This window comes from Capra hircus, chromosome 5 (assembly GCF_001704415.2).
Source record: "Capra hircus breed San Clemente chromosome 5, ASM170441v1, whole genome shotgun sequence".
Classification (NCBI taxonomy): domain Eukaryota; kingdom Metazoa; phylum Chordata; class Mammalia; order Artiodactyla; family Bovidae; genus Capra; species Capra hircus.
The window spans coordinates 73,487,334-73,510,471 of NC_030812.1; the positions used below are offsets into that span (position 1 = coordinate 73,487,334).

Consider the following 23,138-nt stretch of genomic DNA (forward strand, 5'->3'; position numbering starts at 1 on the left):
AGCACAAAGGCCGCCTGCTAAAGCCCCAGAAAGGCCTAGAATCCTGCTCCAGCCCCTGATCCCTGATCCTTGCTCAGGTCCAAAACGGAGTATCACATTCTTCAGATTCTTGTCTGAAAGCCAGAAAGGCAGGCGGGCGGGGGCGGGGGCGGGGGTGGGGGTGGGAGGTGTAGGGGGTGTGGGGCTCTCTGCCATTTCAACCTAAGGATAATTAAAGCCTGCAACTTGCTTTAAAGGGGAAGAGAGTCACCATTTTTCAGCCTCTAACACACAGATCTGTCTCAGGTGTGCAGGGAAGAAGGTTGGAGGTGTGAAGCCACAACGACGAAAAGGCCTGATGAATTCCACCGTGCTCGGCGGCCAGTAATTAATCCCATGATGAGGCATTCTTCATGAGCACTTGGCAAGGCGCAGCTACCTCCTCCTCACCCTGGCAAGCACAGGAGACGGTTGGTGGGTGGCAGGCCCAGCTCTGGGCAGAAGGCAGGCTGAGAATAGCAGGCTGATGGGCTCAGAGGCGGCCAGGAGATGGCTAGGAGGTGGTAGCAGTGCTGGAAGGCTGAGGGGGAAGCAGCTATGGATCCATACAGAAGCCAGGCTGTGCCCAGGTCACACACTGGCCATCCACCCCAACCTGCTGCCCACTGCCCTGTCTTAGATGGAGCAGGGGTGGTTGTTCTTTACACCTGACACCAGAAGCCAGGGAATCACCAGGCTGACAGCCACTGTATACAAAAGCCTGAAAGTCTACAAGCCCCTAGCTTCACAAACACTTACAGGGTCAAGTAGGACGACAGGGCAGAAAAGGCAATGGAAGCAGATCTATAGAAAATGATTGGCCTGAAAATTAGAGGAGCAGGGAGAGGACTTGGGATCTCTTACCTGCTGCCTGGGTCAAGGCACTTAGCTTCTCTGAGCCTCCATTTCCCCAGCTCTAAAATGGCAACAATAACCTCAGATATGCAGATGACAATACCCTTATGGCAGAAAGCAAAGAGGAACTAACAGGACAGTGAAAAAGTTGGCTTGAAACTCAACATTCAAAAACGAGATCATGGCATCAGGTCCCATCACTTCATGGCAAATAGATGGGGAAACAATGGAAACAGTGACAGACTTTATTTTCTTGGGCTCCAAAAATCACTGTAGATGGTGACTGCAGCCATGAAATTAAAAGACACTTGCTCCTTGGAAGCTATGACAAAACCTAGACAGCAGATTAAAAAGCAAAGACATTGTCAACAAAGGTCCATCTAGGCAAAGCTATGGTTTTTCCAGTAGTCATGTATGGATGTGAGAGTTAGACCATGAAGAAGGCTGAACATCAAAGAAGTGATGCTTTTGAACTGTGGTGCTGCAGAAGACTCTTGAGAGTCCCTTGGATTGCAAGGAGATCAAACCAGTCAATCCTAAAGGAAATCAATCCTGAATATTAATTGGGAGGACTGAAGCTGAAGCTCCAATACTTTGGAAGAGCTGACTCATTAGACAAGAACCTGATGCTGGGAAAGACTGAAGGCAAGAGGAGACGGGGATGACAGGATGAGATGGTTGGATGGCATCACCGACTCAACGGACAGGAGTTTGAGCAAGCTCCGGGAGATGGTGAAGGACAGGGAAGCCTGGTGTGCTGCAGTCCATGGGCTCGCAAAGAGCTGGACACTCCTGAGCAACTGAACAACAACAAAATGGGAACATTAATACTATCACTTTGGTGGGATTGGGAGTGTGACTTCAACCTTCATAGTGATTAAAAAAAAAAGCTTTGGGGCTTCCCTGGTATTCCAGTAGAAGTTGGTTCACATTCCCAACTCAGGGAGCCTGGGTTTGATCCCTAGTTGGGAACTAAAACTCAGCACAACCAAACAAATAAATAATAAAATAAATACCTTTTTAAAAAATAGATGAAAACTGGTTTGTTAAAAATGGACAAAATGAGAGACATCCAGCTGTTTCTTGGGCAAGTACTAAGTGCTTATCGTGGGCCACATGCAGTGCTAAGGGTCCCAGTGGCAACTCCTCTAACAGAGGCAGGGACACCAGCAAGTATGGTCAAGAAGGGCTGAGATGGAGACCAGCGAGGGAAGGCAGGGGAACTGCCAGAGCAAGGGAAGCTCTCCCGGCAGCCATCCGACACTTCGGCCGGCAACTGGGAATCTAGGTTTATGGTTCTGCACCAGTTTGCCACAAGCCTTTCCCCTTCCTCACATAAAAGCAGTGTTTATGGCTCATCGGAGGGGAGGCCATCTCCAAGAACACTTGGTCCATGAGAAGGGGCGGGGGCGGTGTGCCATCACTCTTATAAGGAAGGTAGAGAGACCTAGAAACTGGTCCATTCCGTGGGCCCAGTTACTGAAGCACTTTGATGACAATGAGTGGCACTCAAGAGAAGAGAGGATGAAAGCGGACAGAAGGAAAAGGGAAGGCAGGGGAGGGTATGGGGACACATTTACTGGGCCCCCCCAAAATCAGGCATTGCACACAGTGCCTGGCACACTTCAGCTCCCCGAAGGCACCAAGAGGCGGGTCTATCAATATTACCCAGATTTTACAGATGACCAAACTGGGGTCCAAAGCAGTTGAAGAAACAACTGAGTGTCCATCAGTGGGTCCCTGGTTAGAGAGGCCTCCCCGACACACACACTCCCCCTCCCTTCTCCCCTCTCATGGGCTGTTCCGTGCCCTCCCTCCAAATTCACCTGCTGCAGCCTTAACCCCCAGGACCTCAGAATGTGGCTGCATTTGGAGAGAGAGTCTTTAAAGACGTATTAGGTAAAAAGGAGACAGTAAGAGTGGGCCCTAATCCAATCTGACTAGTGTCCTAAGAGGAGGAGGTTCAGACACAGGAACACAGCAGGGATGAGGACGGCTGCCTGCAAGCCAAGGAGAGAGACCTCAGTGGAAGCCAACCCTATGGGCACTTTGATCCTGAACTTCCAGCCTCGGGAACTGTGAGAAGTAAATTTCTGTTGTCTAGGTGGCCTGGTCTGTGATTCTTCCTACGTGCCTTCACCTGATCATCCTTCTCCATAGCATAATGACCTGCCACCGTGAGCCTGTCTGTCTGGCTGCCATCTGCTTTTCCCCACTGCAATGTCAAAGACAGGCTTCGGTTACTTCTATCCAATCATGTATCCACAGAACCCAGTCTCCAGCACACAGCCAGCATTTGATACATATTTAATGAATAAATAAACTGAGTGAAAATGGGATTTAAACCCAGCTGCTGCTTCTAGAGTCACCCACTCCCTTCCCCACGCCCCACTGCCACCTTCTGCTTTATCCAGTTCTCTATTCCTGTACCCATCTCTGCTCCTCCAATATAAAAGCCATGAATAATTTTAAATAGTATAAATCCAAAGATAATCTCTAGCCTATAATCGCTACCAAACAGTAGTATGTTTAAGGTGACAGGAGATGTAAAAAAAGATACAACGGACTTCATCTCAACCACTAGGGAACCCTATCCTCTACTAAGTGCTGAAACCCCCAGCTAATGTGTTGTTCTTATTAGTAATTTTAAGTCAATATGTAAAAAATAAGGTTAGGTTAGGTTTAGAGTTTGTTTTTGGTTTTTTGAATGCGTATTTAATGGCAGGGGCGGGGGAGAGGGAGGGAATTGAGGACCACGACAGAGCTCTTCTACTCAAACCTCAACCCTGCAGACCTGGTACTGATCCAAAACCCGACAACAGACTGGAGTGGGGACCCGGTGAGGTTGGCAAAACCTGAAACAGGACCACAGAAGTCTCCAAGTGACCACATCCCACCCTGGCCTTCTCACTCTCCGGGAAGATAACAGAATTCCTGCCAAGCAGCTCCCTTGAGCTGGGAGCTGGGGCTAGTGGGGAACAGGACAGCAAAGAGATGGAAAGAGTGAAGAAATGACAGCAAGGAAGTCATTTATCTGGAATGAAAGAGAATGCCAGAGCAAAGACACAGCATTCCAGTTTCCAAGCCCTTGACCACCCATCTTCTCCGCTTGCACGGAGCCCCAAATAGCTCCTTCACAGTCGTAAACATCTTCCTGCTCACAAGCAGCCACTGGGATTCTGAAACTTCCTCTTTACAACAAAACGACACTGCTGCAACTTGTTGCTGCAACTGGTTCCTTCCCCAGAGGCAGGAGCCGCAGCAGAGCCCAGGTAGCCTGCCTGGCTTTGGACAGTTCACGGACATCCCCTCCTACCCTCACTGCCCCCACCCTCAGCTGCCTGCCACTCATGGTCACCAAGGGGCCTCCCTCCGGAAGGCCAGGGGCTAGTTCCCCAGCCTCTTTGTTGACAAGGTCCCTTGGAGGCTCTGTCCCTCACTCCTCCCCATCCCACCCCAACTCCTCGTGTGTCTTCTGGCCCAGACCTGTATGAACCACTCAGGGAGTTGGGGGGACATGAAGATATTCCTCCAGTGAGCCCAGAAAGCTCTCCCAAGTCCAAGTTCCTGTGCTTTCTCATCACTGATGATAAAGTGGTTTTACCTGTTTTTCATCAACTCAACCTGGGCGTCTAAACAGCCACTTTCTCCCATGCTCACCCCCATCACAACCCGTAACAGCCAAGTGAAGTGATTCTTCCCTGGGCATAGACTGTGAGCCCCTTGAGGGCAGGGCCTGGAATGTCTCATCCTAGGCACCCAGCAGTTTCTTTCCTAAAACAGATTCTCAGGATACACTTACTGAATGAATGAATTTCCAAGAGACTCGATAAAACCCATGGAACTTTCTGGCAAAGTCAGTAATGGTTCTTTCCCACAGTGGACCATAACATAGCCATTAAAATAATAATTGTGGAGCCTGTTGCAACATAAGAAACTTTATATTACAGCACTGAGTAAGTTAGAACACACAACAATATCTAATTTAATATTTAATTTTAGTATTTAATTTTGCAAAGTATGCATGTCCATGGACAGGAAACCCAGAAAGATGCAGAGGGTGGATAGGGTGAGGGCAAATTTGTTTCTTGCTAGTTTTGTTGTTACATTATTTGCGCTATAAACAAACCTCCACCCCCTTTTCTTTTCCTTTAAAAAAGGAACTGATTCCAGTAACAATTATGTCTCTCTCAACACTCCATGTAAAAAATCTCATCCCAAGTCCTTCAGCTGGCTGACCACATAACCAGAGGGCACAGGCAGAATTCCCAGCCGGCATCCAGAGGTTAAGGCCCTGGGAGTGGAATCCTGCACCCCCACATTTCCCAGGAAATGGCACAGGGTAGCAAGCCTTATTGGGCCATTTGGGCTGCTTAAGGGGCTTCGAGATGGGGCTGGGGCCCAGAGCTACTTACAAGGAAAGGAAATCTCTTACGAGGAAAGGAAATCAGTAGCCCAGAGTGACTCAGAGGGCCTTGGTGACCTGAACCACCCTTATACAAAGCTCCGCTGAAGTCTGAGCAACTGAACAAGGTCCCAGCCCTGTTCCCTGGACATGCTGTGCCACGTCCCCACCTTGCAAACCAGCTCAGATGCCGCCTTCTCCAGGAAGCCTTCTCAGACCCCCCTGGGCCCGCAGCATTCTAGTGGGATGCTGAGAGCTCCTGGAAACAAGAGTCCCTGATTCCTTCCCCTCCTTATTTCCAGAGCCCAGTCAAGCACCCAGCACACACTGTAAAGCTCTGAGTGGTTGCCAAATGAACAGACAGACAGACACATGAAGCAGGAAGGAATGCACTCTGCAAGTGGACGCCAGAAGCGCCCACTACGGAGATGGTGGCAGGCTCTCTGTCTGGCTGGCTCCCAGTGACCAGCCAGGGCCCCTCCAATGGCAGGCAGACACAGCAGCCGGGGGTCACCACACACACTTGAAAAATGGCCGGTTGAGGTTAAAGGTGAAGTCAGTAGCCAAGGCAACACTATCAACCTCGCTCCAAGCAGCCAACCGCACTACGGATGAGGAGCCCAGTTCCGCCGCAGCTCCAAAAGTTCTGCTCCTCTCATTAGTTCTTGGCCACAGGTGAGGGAGGAGGCTTGGGAACCAGTCCAACCCTTCACTGTCAAATGACAACAGGCAAGCCCAGGAGTGAAGGGCATCTGCAAGGCCACACAGGGGTCAGAGCACAAGAGTGTGAATCAGGCTCAGTCTCCTCATCTGTAAAATGGGGGCAAACGTCCTACCTCCCAGAAATGAGGGAAGAATTAAATAAGAGAATCATGTAAAAACACTAACACAGTACCTGGTACGTAGCAAGTGGTCAATGAGACTTCACTCTTATTATTATTTTTATTATTGGTAGAGCTGGGACTTCAGCCCAGACATCCTGATTCCCAGCCAGCGTCCCCCCACCAGAGCTCCTTCCTTCTTTCCCCATCTTCCCTCCTCCCCACCAGGCAATTCTAGCCTCCAGGAAGCTCAAGCTGACACAAGCCGCCTCATGTCCCAAGTTTCTGTCCCCATTTCCCAACTCCCTAGTAGAGAGTCAGGCTCCTGACCAGAGGCAGGCTCTCTGCCCTTGTTCCCACTAAAGGCCAGCCGTTCCAGCACAGGGAAGGTCATGCAGCAGGAAGGAGTCCTTTGATGGTTGACTTGGCCAAGAAATTTGGGATCAATACCCAATAGCTGATTCTTCAATATTAAAAAATAGACAAAAACTTTAAAAGAGCTCTCTGCAACAGGAAAAAAAGAAAAAGAGCTCCCTGCTAACAACTTTCCTATCCCAGGAATTTTCAGATAAGTACTGAGCACCCGCCTTTTGTGAGACAGAGAGATCACTAAGTGGCATTCTAGAGCTTCGGCTGCCCAGGGCTTCACATCCCAAGCTTACCGCTAAGTACCAGTGAGACCTGAACTCCACTCACGCAAGCAGAACGAGGGATCAAGTCCATGCAGGGTGCTGATGAGGACTTGTGGATAAAGAGATGAAACAAGACCCTACTTCTGACCTCCCAGTTCAGCCTTTGCCCCCATTTCAGCCCAATTAGATTAAGTCACCCAAATGGTTCCAAATGCTTCTTTATGTTTATCAGACAGGAAGCTGCCTTCTCCAGCCCAGGGCCTTATGCAAAACACAGGAAACTCGGTGGCTTTTGAACACCAGACAACTAGAAATAAAGGTGCCTTGGCAGCCTTGTAACAGCTTTTTTTTAAATGCTTAAACTGGTTCAGATCTGCGTCACCAGCTGAACTGTGTGATCTGGGAAGAAGAATGCAAAGGTCATAGGCTTAGAAAAACTCAGTCTCCAAGCTCAAGGAATCTTCCCACAGGTTCCTCAGTCATCTCACCATGCCTTATCATTAAGGGACAGGCTTAATTTAAAATCTTTAAAACCTGAACATACATCTCCTACCACCCAAAGACAGAGGATGTTGGTGACAACCTGAAAAGGGGAGGAAGAGGAGGACAAGAACTAAGCCACTTGGTGTGTGTTTCTATGCAAGTTACAACAAGCCTATAAAAGAAGCATCTCCATGTGGCCAATGAGGAAGCTGAGACTCCACCCTAACAGCTAGCAGGAGCAAAGGCAGAGGTCTGGTCCCAGCTCTGCCAGAGCCCAAAGCCCTGGTGTGGTTCCCTCTACATGGGTTTTGTATCGAAAATACAACTAATCGATCACCCAAGACCTTAAGTGACTTAAAATTACTAGAAACCAGGACTAGCTGCAGGACAGTGGAAAGCCGATGTGGCTCTGAGTGGCCCACCCACCGCCTGGCGCTGCCCCATGTGAAATATTGATTTTTGAGCCGCAGGAACTTCCAGCCCAAGTGGAACTGTCCAACTGGAAGAAGTTCAGAGAAACTCAAACCACTTCCCACCCCATTTCTTAACTCTTAGGCCCCTCCCCGCCCCCAGCCCCCAAAAGAAAACGATTAAGGCTGTGGAAGAACAGACTTAAGCAAAGATGAAAGGAGCTAAGTACGTGTTGCTGGGCTGAACAGTGTGTTAAGGCGAGGAAAGGCATGATAACAGCTCAGAAACACTTTTAAATGAGGCCGTGTGATTCTGAAAGGCACTGGGGTTGAGGGAAACCAGGGGCCAGAGCTTTCTACCAACTCAGACTGAGTTTGACTCAACCCTGTCATGGGCGGGGGGCGGTGCGCAGTGGTGAGAGGAGTGAAAATTATAAGATCCCTTCTGAGCTTCCCAGCGGGCTCAGTGGTAGAGAATTTGCCTGCCAATGCAGGAAACACAGGTTCGATCCCTGGCTGGGGAAGATCCCCTGGAGAAGGAAATGGCAAGCCCCTCCAGTATTCCTGCCTGGAAAATCCCATGGACAGAAGAGCCTGGCAGGCTATGGTCCATGGGGTCACAGAGTCAGACATGACTATGCAACTCAGCACATACACACAGGATCCCTTCCATCTCAGACACTCTACGATCCTACATAAATTCAGTAGGGAAGATTGTGCTGTTGCTGCTGACTTCTCTCTCTCTCTTTTTTTTTTTTTTGGTGTATGGGATCTTAGTTGCTGGATCAGGGATGGAATCTGCGCCCCCTGCGGTGGCAGTCTGGAACACTGGACCACAAGGTTAGTCCCTGTTGATTTTTCTTTTAAGCCGGGCATCATTCAGAATTAGAGTTAAGGAAACATGAGATCGAAGTTTCCAAAATAACGTCCATGGAGGTAAGAGAGGGACTCGCCTCGCAGAAGCCCCCTGTTCCTCTGGGCAGCAGCATAAGAACCATAAGGACCAAGAGGCACCAAGGAAGTGAGAGGCACCCTGAGAGGCACCAAGGAAGTGACCTTCAAGAGGGAGGGGAGGGGAAACTCAACAGCACTTCAACTTCCCTGCAGGCTGCAGCCCCACCTGCCCAGGCAGGAAGCCACACCTTTCAGTGGCAACTTCCAGAAGACCCTGCAAGGGTCTCTCCAGCCACAGAGGAAGGCTTCCCCACCCAGGGCTGCAGATGAAGACAGCTGCTGAGGGCACTGTCGTGAGATCTCCCTAGATGGCCTGGCCCTCAGCCAACGGTTGGCCAGGAGCCTTTTCTGGCCCACCTGCCTAGGCCTGGGTGTGCTGTGTCCACCCCGGGTGCTGAAATCACCTCAGGCCAGAGACATCAGTCAGCAGAATAGAGGCCTGAGGCTTTCTGACAGCAGCCTGCCTGCCTCAGTTACTTTTTAAAGAGACCTGCATCAGACACAAGAGGGCAGCTCCCCACCTGCTCCCCAAATATCTGGTGCCATCAAAGCCTGAGGGGCAGGTGGGGGCAGAGAGAAGGGGGCAGATACAGGTTGGCATCCCGCCTTCAAACCACCTGCCCATGGGGTGGCAGGCCCATTTTAGACCCAGGCTCATTGTGTGTACTCATGTGTGACTCACATCACCTTTCAAGAGGCCTAGAGCTGCCTGGCAGGGACACAGGCCTGCCTGTGACCCTAAAGGGGTCTTCCACCAGCTGCGCTACAGAAAAGAGCCAGCTCAGGAGTGAGCTGAGCCTGAGTCTTCTCTGGGGCTCACACTGTGCAAGGCTATGGCAGCCCTTCTTGAGAAGGCTAGCAGGGCTCTCCAATTCAAAATCCCGCTCTGATCACATTTTCTTGAGAATTTGGGCTTTTCCAATGTTATTAATACGTAAAAACCACAGGCCAGATCTCTAAGGGACAACTGGAGATGGGGTAGGTTGCAATGACCCCAAGTTTACGAATGAGGAAGACCCAAGAGAATAAAGGTCTGGTCTGGCCTCCTGGTCAGGATGGATTCCCCAGGAAAGGACAAGTAGACAGCGTGGAGCCAGGGGGATTGTGGGAAAGCTGGCAAAAGGGCTTCCTAGAATACATTCCAGACACGTCCCGCGGGCTTCCTTTTCTCATACAGCAGAGAAAAGGCAATCAAAGCACCTACCATTTTCCAGAAACAAGGGAAAGGATCAGAGTAGACATTTGTTTAAAGGGGTTAGTCTGGTGATAATATGACATCATGGAGAAGAAAACAGGCCCCAAAATGTTCCAACCACAGAGCAATTCAGTCCATTTTTAAGACCCTTCCTCCTCCCCTGCACGTGGCAGGCACTCAGTATGCAATCTGAGATCTCAAGCAATGCATTTTAAAAGCAGAGACCCCAAGACTGGCCAGCCAACCACTTATTTTTGTTGTTAGTAAAACTAACAAAAATTTCAATTTCTGGCTATGTAAGTAGTCAACACATGTAAAAAGGCATTTAGTGGAAAAAGCAATGCTCACCGCAGGCTCTGGCTTCCTGGGCCCTTTCTAGAGGCAACCACTGTTACTTGGGTTTCTGTAGCTTTCCATGCACAGAGCGGAGGCATCATACAATGATTCGCACAGGAGGGAGCAACATGTATCCCATTTTGTATCAAGTTTTATCCACTTAAAATATATCTTGGAGAACATGCCCAATCAGTACCTATAGGTACTCAGTCTCGATTTTTTAAGGGCTTCAAGGATTCCCACTATACAGCTGTACCATGATTTATTTGACCTTCTTAATGGGCAGTTAGCTTATTTCCTGTCTTTCTCTAGACAATGCTACAAAGAATATCCTTGGACATTTCCCTTTGCATGTTTGAGTTTATCTGCCGGTGAGTTCCTAGAAATCAGTCAGAAGGACTATGCTTTGACAGATATTGCCCAACTACCTTCTATAAAGAGAGTTGTTACAACTTAGACCCCATCAGTAGGGCATAATGGCACTTAAGAAACTGGGGCATTATGGAAAAATTTAAATTCCTGCATGTCTCAATTTCCCAAACTCTCTTGGGTATAACTGGCAGACACGTAAACTGGTGTGGTGTCTCTGTGAAGCAGTACGTGCCTTCTAGCAAAATCAAATGTACCCCCAACCAGGGCCAGAGCCAGAAGCCAGGCCTCCAGACAATAGGTCCAGTGTACCTCCATGTCACCCCTTAGCTCTCCCCTGGACCACGGAAGCTGTGTCTGAGAACTGAAACACAGTGAGCTTGTGTATCTTCTGCCTGAGCCGGGGCCCTGCAACAAGGCTAGTGAGCACAAGCTCATCACCAAGAACATCAGCAGATGGGCCCCGGAACCATCTGTTTTTACCACTCAAGCTTTGTGGTCCATAAGCAAACACACACACACAGCACATCATTTTTAGAAGCAGAAAGAGCATTGAGCTAGGAGCCAGGAGAACCATCTACCCTTCCTATCCTGTCTCCTTACCTGACAACCCAGGGCATGAAGACTGATCACATACATTTTCTTAAAAACGTACACAGTCACGATGCATCAGGCCCTTTACATACTTAATTTCTTTTAGTTCCCACATCTAACCCTGTAGGATGGGTATCATGACTCCTGTATTACAGATAAGGACACTGAGGCTTGGGGGGTTAAGTGACTTGCCTACAGTCATATAAGTGGCAGGGTCAGGATCTGAATGCTGTCTAGTGCCAAAACTCGGGACTCCACTCTTCCCAGCTCTCATGAAGAACCGGATCCCATTAAGTCACAAGCCTACTGCTTCCCAGGGGGCAGCCAGGGTTCCATTCCATTGTCACCAGAGGGCTTAAGCCCAGGGGCTCAGCACACCAAGGGTTAAAGCCAAGAGGCAGTGACTCTCTGGGGCTGCACAAAGGGAAAATGCACTTCCTGCCCCTGTGGGCAGAGATGCTGTTTTATGCTCAGCAAATTAGGAGGTTTGTTTAATTAAGACGACACACAGATTTTGTTATTCTAAATATTTTTGGAACATGATGCTTGGGAGGAAGCTGTCAAGGCCTGGATTCTTTTTTTTTTTCCTTTGCCTGGGGTTTCTCTCCGCCACCCCTCCCCACCGCCCCCACCCCCACCAAGAGAAGGGTAGGGCCAGGCTCAGAGGAAAACAACAGCCAACTCCTCCTCTCCTTTTGAAATAAAGATGTCAAGCTGGTAAGGGCTGTCTTAAGTACTTTATGGAAGGATTAGCTAGAAGAGGAAGTGAAGAAAGCACAGTTAGCCTGGCTTCTAGCAATACCCTCCACCAGGCGACACAACAATGCAGCATTTTTTGAGTGTGCTTTTCTCCTTTTAAAAAGCCAACAGATCCGTGTTTTGTTTTTTTCTGGAGCAAGAACAGGCAAGAGGCAGGCTGTGATTAACATGCGTCCTTCATCCAGTGAGAGGGAAGTTGTCCCATCTCCAACCCCTTAGGTTAACAGTTTAAAAATAAAAAATAAAAGTCAGAAAGCCCTGCCCCTCTCTTTTCCTCTACCCTCACCTGCCCTTCAGACAAGGAGCCCCACAGAACACACCTCTGGGAGTTGCCCTTCCCCAGACACTGCCTGCCAATCTGAGCACCTGGATCTGCCATGGGCACTGCCGGGACTTGCTGAATCTGAAGAACAGAGCTCTTTTAGTGTCACCCTGCAGCCATCTGGGGGGCACAGCGGCTCTCAAATTACACTGAGCAATCTCTTGACGTTTTTAATTACACCTCAATTATCGTAAATGAGTCCTCACTTTCCAACACTGAATGCTTGCCTCGGTTTGGCAAACCTGCCATGTCCTCCTTCCTCGAGGCAGCTTCCCTTCTCATCCCAGACAGAAGTGGCCCCTCTCAGAATTCCTCAAATCCTTTGTCTGAGGCCTGTTTGAGACACTCATCACAGGCAGCTTCTGTATTTCAGTCACTGGGCCACTATTTCCCCCTGAGGACTGTAAACTCCCCTAAGGCAGAGGCCTCTGGGCTCTCCGCAGGACGGGCTGGCTCCTTTCTCCCAATCCCATGACTCACAGCACCCTTCTAGGGTCTCTGTCATCTTCGCCTCACCTTAGAGTCATCTACGGATTTGTCTTGGCTCTCCCCTAAATGCCCCAGGGCACAGGCCAGGTCTTACTCAACCTCACACCCCACCACCACCTGGCAGAGTCTCTGGCACAGAGGAGCCAGTTAAATATTTGCTCAATTACACATCTGTGTACCCTCCCCCCACTCCCAGCAGCCTTGTATATAAATTGACTAATATTAATCAAGTGACTGTCTAAATAGGCCTTAAACCAGCCTCCCTTCTTACCATAAAGGGAATAAACCACCCGGTGAGGTTACAGGTTCAGACAGCACTCAGAAATGGCCACAGTGTTGCAGGAAGGCGCTAAGGTTCTTCCAGTTCAACAGTTACTCAACAGTTACTTTGCAATCCTGTTAAGCCCAGGAAAGGGTGCAGCGAACCCAGAAGCGGCTGGGTCTCTCAACTGCCCAGCGGAGAGAAATCCGCCGGTGCATAGGACCTGGGACTTCCCGGGAACCTTTTCCCCACACCAGCTGGGTGGGGCCGCAGATAGCAGCCCCGGTGCTCACCCTGCCCCCACACCTCAAGACAATCTGCAACCTAGTCCAGGAAGATACTCCGTCTCTGAGACACCTGGGCTCTTGGGGGCGCGGTGGCGGGGGTGGGGAGTGCAGGCCCGGGTCGGGGGCTGGGGGTAGGCGCAGGGGGGGTGGGGGGTGAGGGGTGAAGTCCTCCCCTGGACAGCAAGAGATCAGGATCCTGAAAGGAGACATTTGGGGCGGGGGGCGGGGGGTAGCGGGGTAAGTAGAAAACCCTGGATCTGGCCCAAACGGGCACGATGCAATAGCCCAGCCCGGATCCTCTAGGAGCAGAACCCAGCTCTCCCCGCCCTCGCCCTGCTGTGGCGGTCCGCAGGTGCGCTGGAATCAGGTGCGCGCCGGGGTCGCGGAGATTGGTGCGGGCCTTCCCGGGCCTTCCACTCCCAGGAAGCAGAGGCCAAAAGTCAAAGGATGTGGATCTGTGAGGGAGGGGGAAGTCTTTCCTGTCTCGAGCCGGGATCCCCGCCGGGTCCCCTTTCCCAAGTACCCGGCAGCACCTCTCCCGGTCCCCCTCCTCCGACCAGCCGATCGCACCCGGGCGAATGAGGAAGTCGGGAGCCGAGGGCGGAAACCCGGCCAAGAGCAATGTCTGCTGCAGGACTGTCCGATTCTGACTCGGGAGGACGCTCTGACAGCTGCCAAACGGTCCCCGCCTGCCCGCTACCCCCGTTTCGAAAACGCCCGGAAACTTCCCAAGGAGCCGCAGCCCCGAACCCCCCACCTGAACCTCGCCCAAGCAGCTGTGTCCAAGGGACAGAGGCTGCCCGGAAGGGGTTAAAAAGTTTGCCCAACTTGGGCACTGGGCGAGGCGAGGGCGGGGCGCGTGCCCCGGCGGCAGGGGGAGGTCGAGGCTCCCGGGTGCCCGGGCTGCGGAGTGCGCCGGCGGGAGGGCAGGGAAGGGGTACGGAGGGTTTCCGGGAAGCGCCCGGCCCCAAGCCTTCCTCGGCTCCCCGGTCTGGCTTCCGTCGGCGTCTTCACCGAGCATCCACGCGGGGGTCCCGGGGCCCCTCTGTGAAGGGTGCCCAGCCCGCTCTCCCCAGCCCATGCCGGCCGCGCGGAGCCCGAGAACCACTCATCGGCCCGCTCGCCCAGACTCCACGCGTCCGGTCCCCGCCACCCCCGCTCACCCGCTCGGGGCGGGACCCGCCGGTGGGGCTCGCTCACCTGAACCTGGATCTGCCCCGGGGAACAGGCGCTGCTTCTCCCGAGAGGGCTTCCTCGAGCGCTTCGGGCGACGGCGGGGTGGGGCGAGCGCGCGAGGCGGGAGCTGCAGCAGGTCAGCCTCGCTCAGCCTTCAGTGCCCTGCCCAGGAACAGCTAGGATCTGCGCGCCTCACCGCACCCTGCGCTGCTCCTCGCCGCCCTGCCGCCCCGCCCCTCTCAGAGCGCGCCCACTCCGAGCCCGGCGCCGGTTGCGGGGCGGAGCCTGAAGAGACGAGCCCGCCCCGAGCTGTCTCACCCACTCCAACCAGCTGCTGCTCATGATGAACAGACAGCTTGACCTGTGGAAAGGCAGTGGGTGGAACCTATAGGCCCAGAGGGGTGGGAATACGTTCTCCCATCCGCCCCCATCTCCACCCTCTCCACCTTCCCCCGGTCTTCCTAGGCGGGAACCCCGCCCCCTAAGGCGGGCACAACGAACCGCCAGGTTCCAGGAGAAGGATTGACACAGAGACAATCCAACCAGGAGGAGTAGAGTCTCGGCGGATCCCGGCAGGGATTTTGGTGCATTGCCTGATTCCGGGCGAGGCCCGGCGGGAGCCGACTGAGAAAGTCCGGGCTGCTGACACTCCGCCCCGCGAGCTGTTTTCCCTGACCCATGTCATTCTGTTGATACCAGAACAGATATTAAGTACCATATATGGGAAAAGTGCTATTTTACAATGCAGATGGCCTGTGGGGGCGGACCTGGACTCAAGCCTCGGATCCGTTTGTGGGCGCCCTGAGTTCCATTTTTGACCCTGTCTTTGGAGTGCGCACGCTGCAGTCTTTCAGCCTCCAGACATCTGCTCCGGTGGGTTCCTTCAGCCTGGAGTGCCCTTCTGAGCCTCTTTACCTCCACGTGGTTAACTCGCACATTTCCTTTCAGATATTTTTTCCAAAATGTTTTCTTGGGGTTCTTCAGGCTGGCAAAGCGCAGTGTGTGTGTGTTACTGCCCACAACAAGAGGATTACAGAATTTTTTTTTAATTTTTAAAAGATTTTGTTACATTAAAAAAAAAGATTTTGTTACATTTTTAATCCATCTGGAATTCATTTTAATTTTGGAGTGGGAAAGAAATAGAATATAATTTTTGTAATAGCCAGCTGTCCACACACCATCATCACCTACCAACTCATATATTCTTGGATCTGTTTCTGGGTTGTATCCATTCGTCTTTCTGTGTGTTCCTGTGCCAGTTCCACAACACTTAAAGGATGGTAGCTCTATAATACATTTTATATCTAAGAGGGAAAATTTCTTATTACTCTTTCCTTTTGGAATGTTATTCCTACTATGACTAAACTAGCTTCCAAATGAGCTTCAAAAAAATTATGATCCATAGGCAAGACAAAACTGGAAAAAAGGTTTTGCAACTCTGTGACAAAGAATTACCAACAATATGTGAATATCAACAATATGCACCCATAAGGTAAACCCCAAATGCTTTAAAATAAAAATGGTCCAAAAAGGAACGGTCTATTTAAAAAGAAGGAATAAAAATGTCCATGGAATGCCATTTTTCACCTATGAAGTTTTTTTAAAAAGAATAAAAAATGTCCACCGTCAGCCAGATTTAGAGATTACAGGTGAGAAAGTAAGTTGATCAATTTTTCTGATAATTAATCATAAAGTAATAATTGGAAAAGCACACCAAGATGAGTTTAATAGTTCTTCTTTGCAGCATATATAGCTTGTATAATTTTTCTAAAACTGGGAGAGACTCACCCCAACATCATCTTGCATTTATCTCTGATAGCAGTAACACACTAGATTTTTTTTAATATTTTTTACTTTATTTATTGTAATTGGATTACTTTACAATATTGTGATGGTTTTTGCCACACATCAATATGAATTCGTCATAGGCATACATGTGTCCCCTCCATCCTGAAACCCCCTCCCACCTCTCTCTCTACTCTATCCCGCTAGGTTGTTCCAGAGCACCGGCTTTGGGTGCCCCATTTCAAGCATCAAACTCACACTGGTTATCTATTCTACATAAGGTAATGTATATGTTTCAATGCTGTTCTCTCAAATCATCCCACCCTCTCTTTCTCCCACTGAGTCCAAAAGTCTATTCTTTACACCTGTGTCTCCTTTGCTGCCCTGTAAACAGGATCGTCAGTACCATCTTTAGATTCCATATATACGTGTTAATAGACAGTATTTGTCTTTCTCTTTCTGACTTACTTCACTCTGTATAATAGACTAGGGGTTTATCCACCTCATTAGAACTGACTCAAATGCATTCCTTTTTGCAGCTGAGTAATATTCTGTTGAGCACTAATACATTAGCTTTTAATTGTCCATATACTTACTGTTTCCTCTGCCTGAGCTAGGAGCTGCCTGAGAGCGGATAGGAAGTATGCCCTAAATGTCTCTGTGGACCCAGAACTGACACAAGGCTTGACATAAAATGGTCTTAAGTGGATGCTTGAACAAGACTCAGAGAGCATCCATTTCCTTATCCATAAAATGAGTGTAATCACAGGGCCTTGCCTGCAGGACTGTTGGGGAGAACACAGGAGAAGTGGGCCTGTAAGTGTTTTATAAACTGCTAAGCAGTGTGTACTCTTGCCTGGAAAATCCCATGGACGGTGGAGCCTGGTAGGCTGTAGTCCATGGGGTCGCTAAGAGTCAAACACGACTGAGCGATGACTTCCCTTTCACTTTTCACCTTCATGCATTGGAGAAGGAAATGGCAACCCACTCTAGTGTTCTTGCCTGGAGAATCCCAGGGACAGGGGAGCCTGGTGGGCTTCTGTCTATGGGGTCGGACACAGAGTTGGACACGACTGAAGTGACTTAGCAGCAGCAGCAAGCAGTGTGTACTTAACAACAGAGCATTATCAATGATGATCATATCAATTTTCCTCACCTTCAACCTCCTACACCACCTTCTCCAGAAAACTGAGGTCCCTAAGAAGATGGAAGGCCTGTCAGCTGAGCTCTGAATTCTCTCCTCATCATCTACTAGCCTGGATACCTTCCTACTTCAGGAAACCCTCCTGCTTACTGTCCGACCTAACCCTTCCTCTGTCTCCTAGAACCTACACCCTGGTGGTATTTTAGAAAAATATTTTATCTATTTTGTCTGAGTATTAAAATAGTATTATGGTTGGTATACATGAGTGCTAAGTTGCTTCAGTTGTGTCCAACTCTTTGCAACCCTATGTACGGACTGTAACCTGCCAGGCTCCTCTGTCCATGGGATTTCCCAGACAAGAATACTGGAGTGGATTGCCATTTCCTCCTCCAGGGGATCTTCCCAACCCAGGGATTGAACCCACGTCTCTTACATCTCCTGCAATGATAGGCAGGTTCATTACCACTAGCACCACCCAGGAAGCCAGCCCATGGTTGGTAGAGAAAATACTAAAAAATAAATCAAAAATATCTACAACCTTACAAACTCACTATAGCACCTATTAACAAATGTTATTTCCTTCAAATCTTTCTCAGACTGAAGTCTGAAGTTGCTTAGTCGTGTCCGACTCTTTGCGACCCCATGGACTGTAGCCTATCAGGCTCCTCCGTCCATGGGATTTTCCAGGCAAGAGTGCTGGAGTGGATTGCCATTTCTTTCTCCAGGGGATCTTCCCAACCCAGGAATTGAACCCAGGTCTCCCACATTGCAGGCAGACGCTTTACCATCTGAGCCACCAGGGAAGCCCTTTCAAATCTCTACACATATATATTTAAAATAAAATTGACAGATCAACATGTATATGGTCATCTGATTTATTACAAAGGTGCCACTGTAAATAAGGGGGAAAGATGGTCTTTTTTTTTTCATTTTATTTATTCTTTTTTTTTTTGCCACCTTACACAGCATGTGGGATTTTAGTTCTTCAACCAGAAATAGAACCCACACCCTCAGGATTGGAAGCACAGAGTTTCAACCACTAGACCACCAGGGCAGTCCCAGAGATGATCTTTTTAATAAATGGTGCTAGATCAACTGCCTATCTACACATTGAAATAGATTTTTTTTTTCTCCTTCTCTTATACCATTGAGAGGAATAGCTTAGGATGAATCTGAGACCTAAATGTAAAAAATTAAACATGAAACTTCTAAAAGAAAGTTCTTCATGACTTTGAATTAGGCCAAAAAAATTTTAAGACACAAAAAGTATAAATGATAGGAAAAGATTGTTAAATTCAACTTCGTTAAAATAAAGAACTTTCATCTATTAAAAGATGCATTTAAGAGAGTGAAAAATCAGACCATAGACTGGGAGAAAATATTTATAATACATATATACAAAGCAAGGGTGTTATCCAGAATTTATCAAGAACATCTATGTTAAGAGAAAGACAAACAACCCAATTTTTTTTTTCTGTTTTAATGGGCAGACTTGAATGAGTACTACATAGGAAAGGATAACTAGCCAGGAAGCAAATTGAAAAGGTGCTAACCCTCATTAGTTATCACAAAATACAAGTTGAAACCACAATGAGTTAGCACCACTCCAGCTAGAATGGCTGAAATTAACATAACATGTGTTAGCGAAGATGGGACTTCCTCAATCTCTCATAAATTGCTGATGGGAATGTAAGTTTCTATAACCACTTTGGGAAAGTGTTTGGCTCTATGTTCTAACATTGAATATACTTGTATAGGGGTTTACCTGGTGGCTCAGGTAAGATCTTTCCTGAGTTGGAAAGATCCCCCTGGAGAAGGGGATGGCAACCCATTCCAGTATTCTTTCCTGGAGAATTCCATGGACAGAGGAACCCTGTGGGCTACACTCTACGGGATCACAAAAAGTCGGACCCGACTGAGCAACTAACACACTATACTTATATAACCTGTGATCCACAGTTCCACTCTTAACTACATACCCAACAGAAGTGAGTGCTCACACCTGACAAAGACATGTACAGAAATGTTCATAGCAGCTTAACATGGCCAAGAACAAGGAAGAGAAAAGCCTACCAACAGTACAATGGATAAACTGAGAATATTCATACAGTAGACTACTATACAGAAATAAAAAGGCAGAAATTAGTATCATGTGTGAAAAAAACACAGTGACTCGGATATCCATGAACTGATGAGCGGATGAATAGAACCGTGGTATATTCCTACAATGGCATATTACTCAGCAACAAAAAGGAATGACGCACAAACACATGCTACAAGATAGACAAACCTTAACAACATTATGCTAAGTAAAAGAAGCCAGTCACAAAAGACCACATAGTATATAATTGCATGTGTGTAAAATGTCTAGAATAGGCAAATCTTTAGCGATAGAAGATAGACTAATGGTTGCCACAGGCTGGGGAAAGGAAACAATAGGAATTTACTGCTAATGGGTATGATGAGGGTTTTTTTTTTTTTGAGACAATGAAAATATTCTGAAATAAGATAGTGGGGGTGGTTGCACAACTCTCTGATACACTAAATTGAGAAATTAGACAAATTGAGAAAGTAGCATGGAAACATGTATATTACCACATGTAAAATGGATAGCCAGTGGAAATTTGCTGTATGATGCAGAGAGCTCAGTCAGGTGCTCTGTGACAAACTAGAGATGTGGGATGGGGTGGAAGGTGGGAGGGAGGTTCAAGAGGGAGGGGACATATGTATACCTATGATTGATTCATGTTGATGTATGGCAGAGACCAACACAGTATTGTAAAGCAATTATCCTCCAATTAAAAATAAATTTTAAAAAAAGAGAAAACAACTGAATTGCTTTCTTTAAAAGGATGAACTTTATGGTATATAACTTATATCTTAAGCTGTTATTATTTTTTTTAATGAATGACTTTCACAGACACACTGCTAAGTGAGAGTTTAGACACACACACACAAGTAGATATTGTATGATTCCATTTTTGTGAAGTTCTATAACAGGCAAAATCAAACTCTAGTAAAATAAGCCAGAATAGAGGTTTTCTTTGAAGAGAGTTAGTGAATGGGAGAGGAACCAAAGGAAACTTCTGGAGTACTGGAATGTTCTGTGTCTCAATCTGGTTGGTAGTTCCAACTGGGTCTCCACATGTAAAATTCATTGATTTGTACACTTAAGACTTCTGTGCTGTGCTGACGCTAAGTATGTATTTCAATAAAAAAGGAAGATAATAAAGTAAAACTGAAGCAAACTATAAACAATGGGCAAAGAATGGATAAAAGGTTTATGGGAGTCCTTTGTCCTAGTGCTACAAATTTCTTTAAGTTTGTGACTCTATAAAATTAAAAGTTACAAATAACATGAAAATGAAAGGCACTGCTGCTGCTGCTGCTGCTGCTAAGTCGCTTCAGCCGTGTCCGACTCTGTGCGACCCCATAGACAGCAGCCCACCAGGCTCCCCCGTCCCTGGATTCTCCAGGCAAGAACACTGGAGTGGGTTGCCATTTCCTTCTCCAATGCATGAAAGTGAAAAGTGAAAGTGAAGTCGCTCAGTCGTGTCCGACTGTTCTCGACCCCATGGACTGCAGCCTACCAGGCTCCCCCTTCCATGGGATTTTCCAGGCAGAGTACTGGAGTGGGGTGCCATTGCCTTCTCCAGAAAGGCACTCAGTCATCTCCAACTCTTTGTGACTCCATAGACCTTACAGTGCATGGAATTCTCCAGGCCAGAATACTGGAGTGGGTAGCCTTTCCCTTCTCCAGGGGATCTTCCCAACCCAGGGATCGAACCCAGGTTTCCCACATTGCAAGTGGATTCTTTACCAGCTAAGACACAAGGGAAGCCCAAGAATACAGGAGTGGGTAGCCTATCCTTTCTCCAGTGGATCTTCCTGACCCAGGAATCGAATCAGGGTCTCCTGCATTGCAGGTGGATTCTTTACCAACTGAGCTATCAGGGAAGCCCTGATAACATATAACATAAATAACATGTATATGTTATTTGTATTAACAATAACAACTGATAACAAATAACATAAAGAAATACAATTCAAGTCATACTGTATACATAGTTTATGTTCCTGCTAATTCTTTTTCTCTTCAATGTCTTGGCAGCTCATCCGGCTATAACCATACTTGGGGATTTCTCTGTCTTAAAAACAAATCAGAAAAAGGATTACTATCCAAAATATTCAAAGAATTCTTAAAACTCAACAAGAAAAAAACAAACCACATGATTAAAAAAAAAAAAAAAGACAAAAAAACCTTAACAGAAAAATGATATACAGAGGGCAAATAAGCATATGAAAAGATGTTCACATCATATATCATGAGAAAAAAGCAAATGGAAACAATGAGCCTCCACTACACACCTGTTAGAATGGCCAGAATCTGGAACATTGATAACACCAAATGCAGGTGAGGATCTGGAGCAACTGGAACCCTTATTGATTGCTGGTGGGCATGCAAAGCCACTTTGGAAGCCAGTGTTGTGGCTTCTAACAAAACTCAGCAAACTCTTAGCATCAGTTCAGTTCAGTCGCTCAGTTGTGTCCGACTCCTTGCGACCCCATGAATCGCAGCACCATACTGCTACTGCTGCTGCTAAGTCGCTTCAGTCATGTCCGACTCTGTGCGACCCCATAGATGGCAGCCCAACAGGCTCCCCCATCCCTGGGATTCTCCACGCAAGAACACTGGAGTGGGTTGCCATTTCCTTCTCCAATGCATGAAAGTGAAAAGTGAAAATGAAGTCGCTCAGTCGTGTCTGACTCCCAGCGACCCCATGGACTGCAGCCCAACAGGCTCCTCCGTCCATAGGGTTTTCCAGGCAAGAGTACTGGAGTGGGGTGCCATTGCCCATATCATCCAGCAATTCTTCTCCTCAGTGTTTATCCAGAGGAGTTGAAAACATGTACACCTCCAAACCTGCACATAGATGTTTCCAGTTGTTTTATTCATAATTGCCCAAACGTGGAAGCAACAAGATGTCCTTCTGTGGGCAAATGGATAAATAAACTGCTCCACATCCTGACAATGAAATATTAGTGCTAAAAAAATATGAACTCTGGAGATATGAAAAGCCATGGAGGAAGCTTAAACATATTAGTAACTGAAAGACTCAATATGAAAAAAACTGCCTGTTAATATGATTCCAACTATATGACATTCTGAAAAACAGCAAAACTATGGGGAAAAAAGATGAGTAGTTTTTGAGGGGTTGTAGAAGGGGAGGACCAAACAGGAAGAGCACAGAGAGTTTTTAGAGCAGTGAAAATATTCTAGCGACCTCCCTGGTGGTCCAGTGGTTGAGAATCCACCTTCCAATGCAGGGAACAGGGGTTCAAACCTGGTGAGAGAATTAAGATTTCATATGCCTCCAGGTAACTAAGTCCATGCACCATAATTAGAGAGACCCTCCTGCCGCAACTAGCGAGCCCACATGCTCTAGAGTCCTTGCTCCACAATAAGAGAAGTCCACACCCACAACTAGAGAAAGTCTGTGAGCCACAAGGAAGACCCAACACAGCCAAAAAATTTAAGTTTAAATTAAAAAGTTTTTTAATTAAAAAAAAAATTACTCTCATGAGTGATGTATTCCACGTTCTCCCCTAGATCTCATCAGCAGATTTATCCAGAAAGTGAGCCTTAACTCACAGCATCTGCATCAGGCCCTCAGATACCGCACCTTGCTCTCACTCACGCTCTCTCTGAATCTGCTCTTCAGATGTCCACAAGCCCAAAGCCTCACTGAGATCTTGCCTTCCTAGATGGCATTTGAATCTGTTCAACATCCCTTCCTCCCAACACAGACTTTCTAGAAACTCCCAAGAAGGGCTGGTTGCT

General features: G+C 47.9%; 1 protein-coding gene across 1 annotated transcript in view; it reads right to left on the minus strand.

Moving 5' to 3' along the window:
* The window catches only part of MYH9 (myosin heavy chain 9), an 85,445-nt gene extending 70,893 nt beyond the window's left edge, over positions 1–14,552 (minus strand). Inside the window, exon 1 of the mRNA XM_018048283.1 lies at positions 14,392–14,552. The gene's annotated coding sequence lies outside the window, so the exon portion shown is untranslated. The remainder of the gene's footprint in view (positions 1–14,391) is intronic.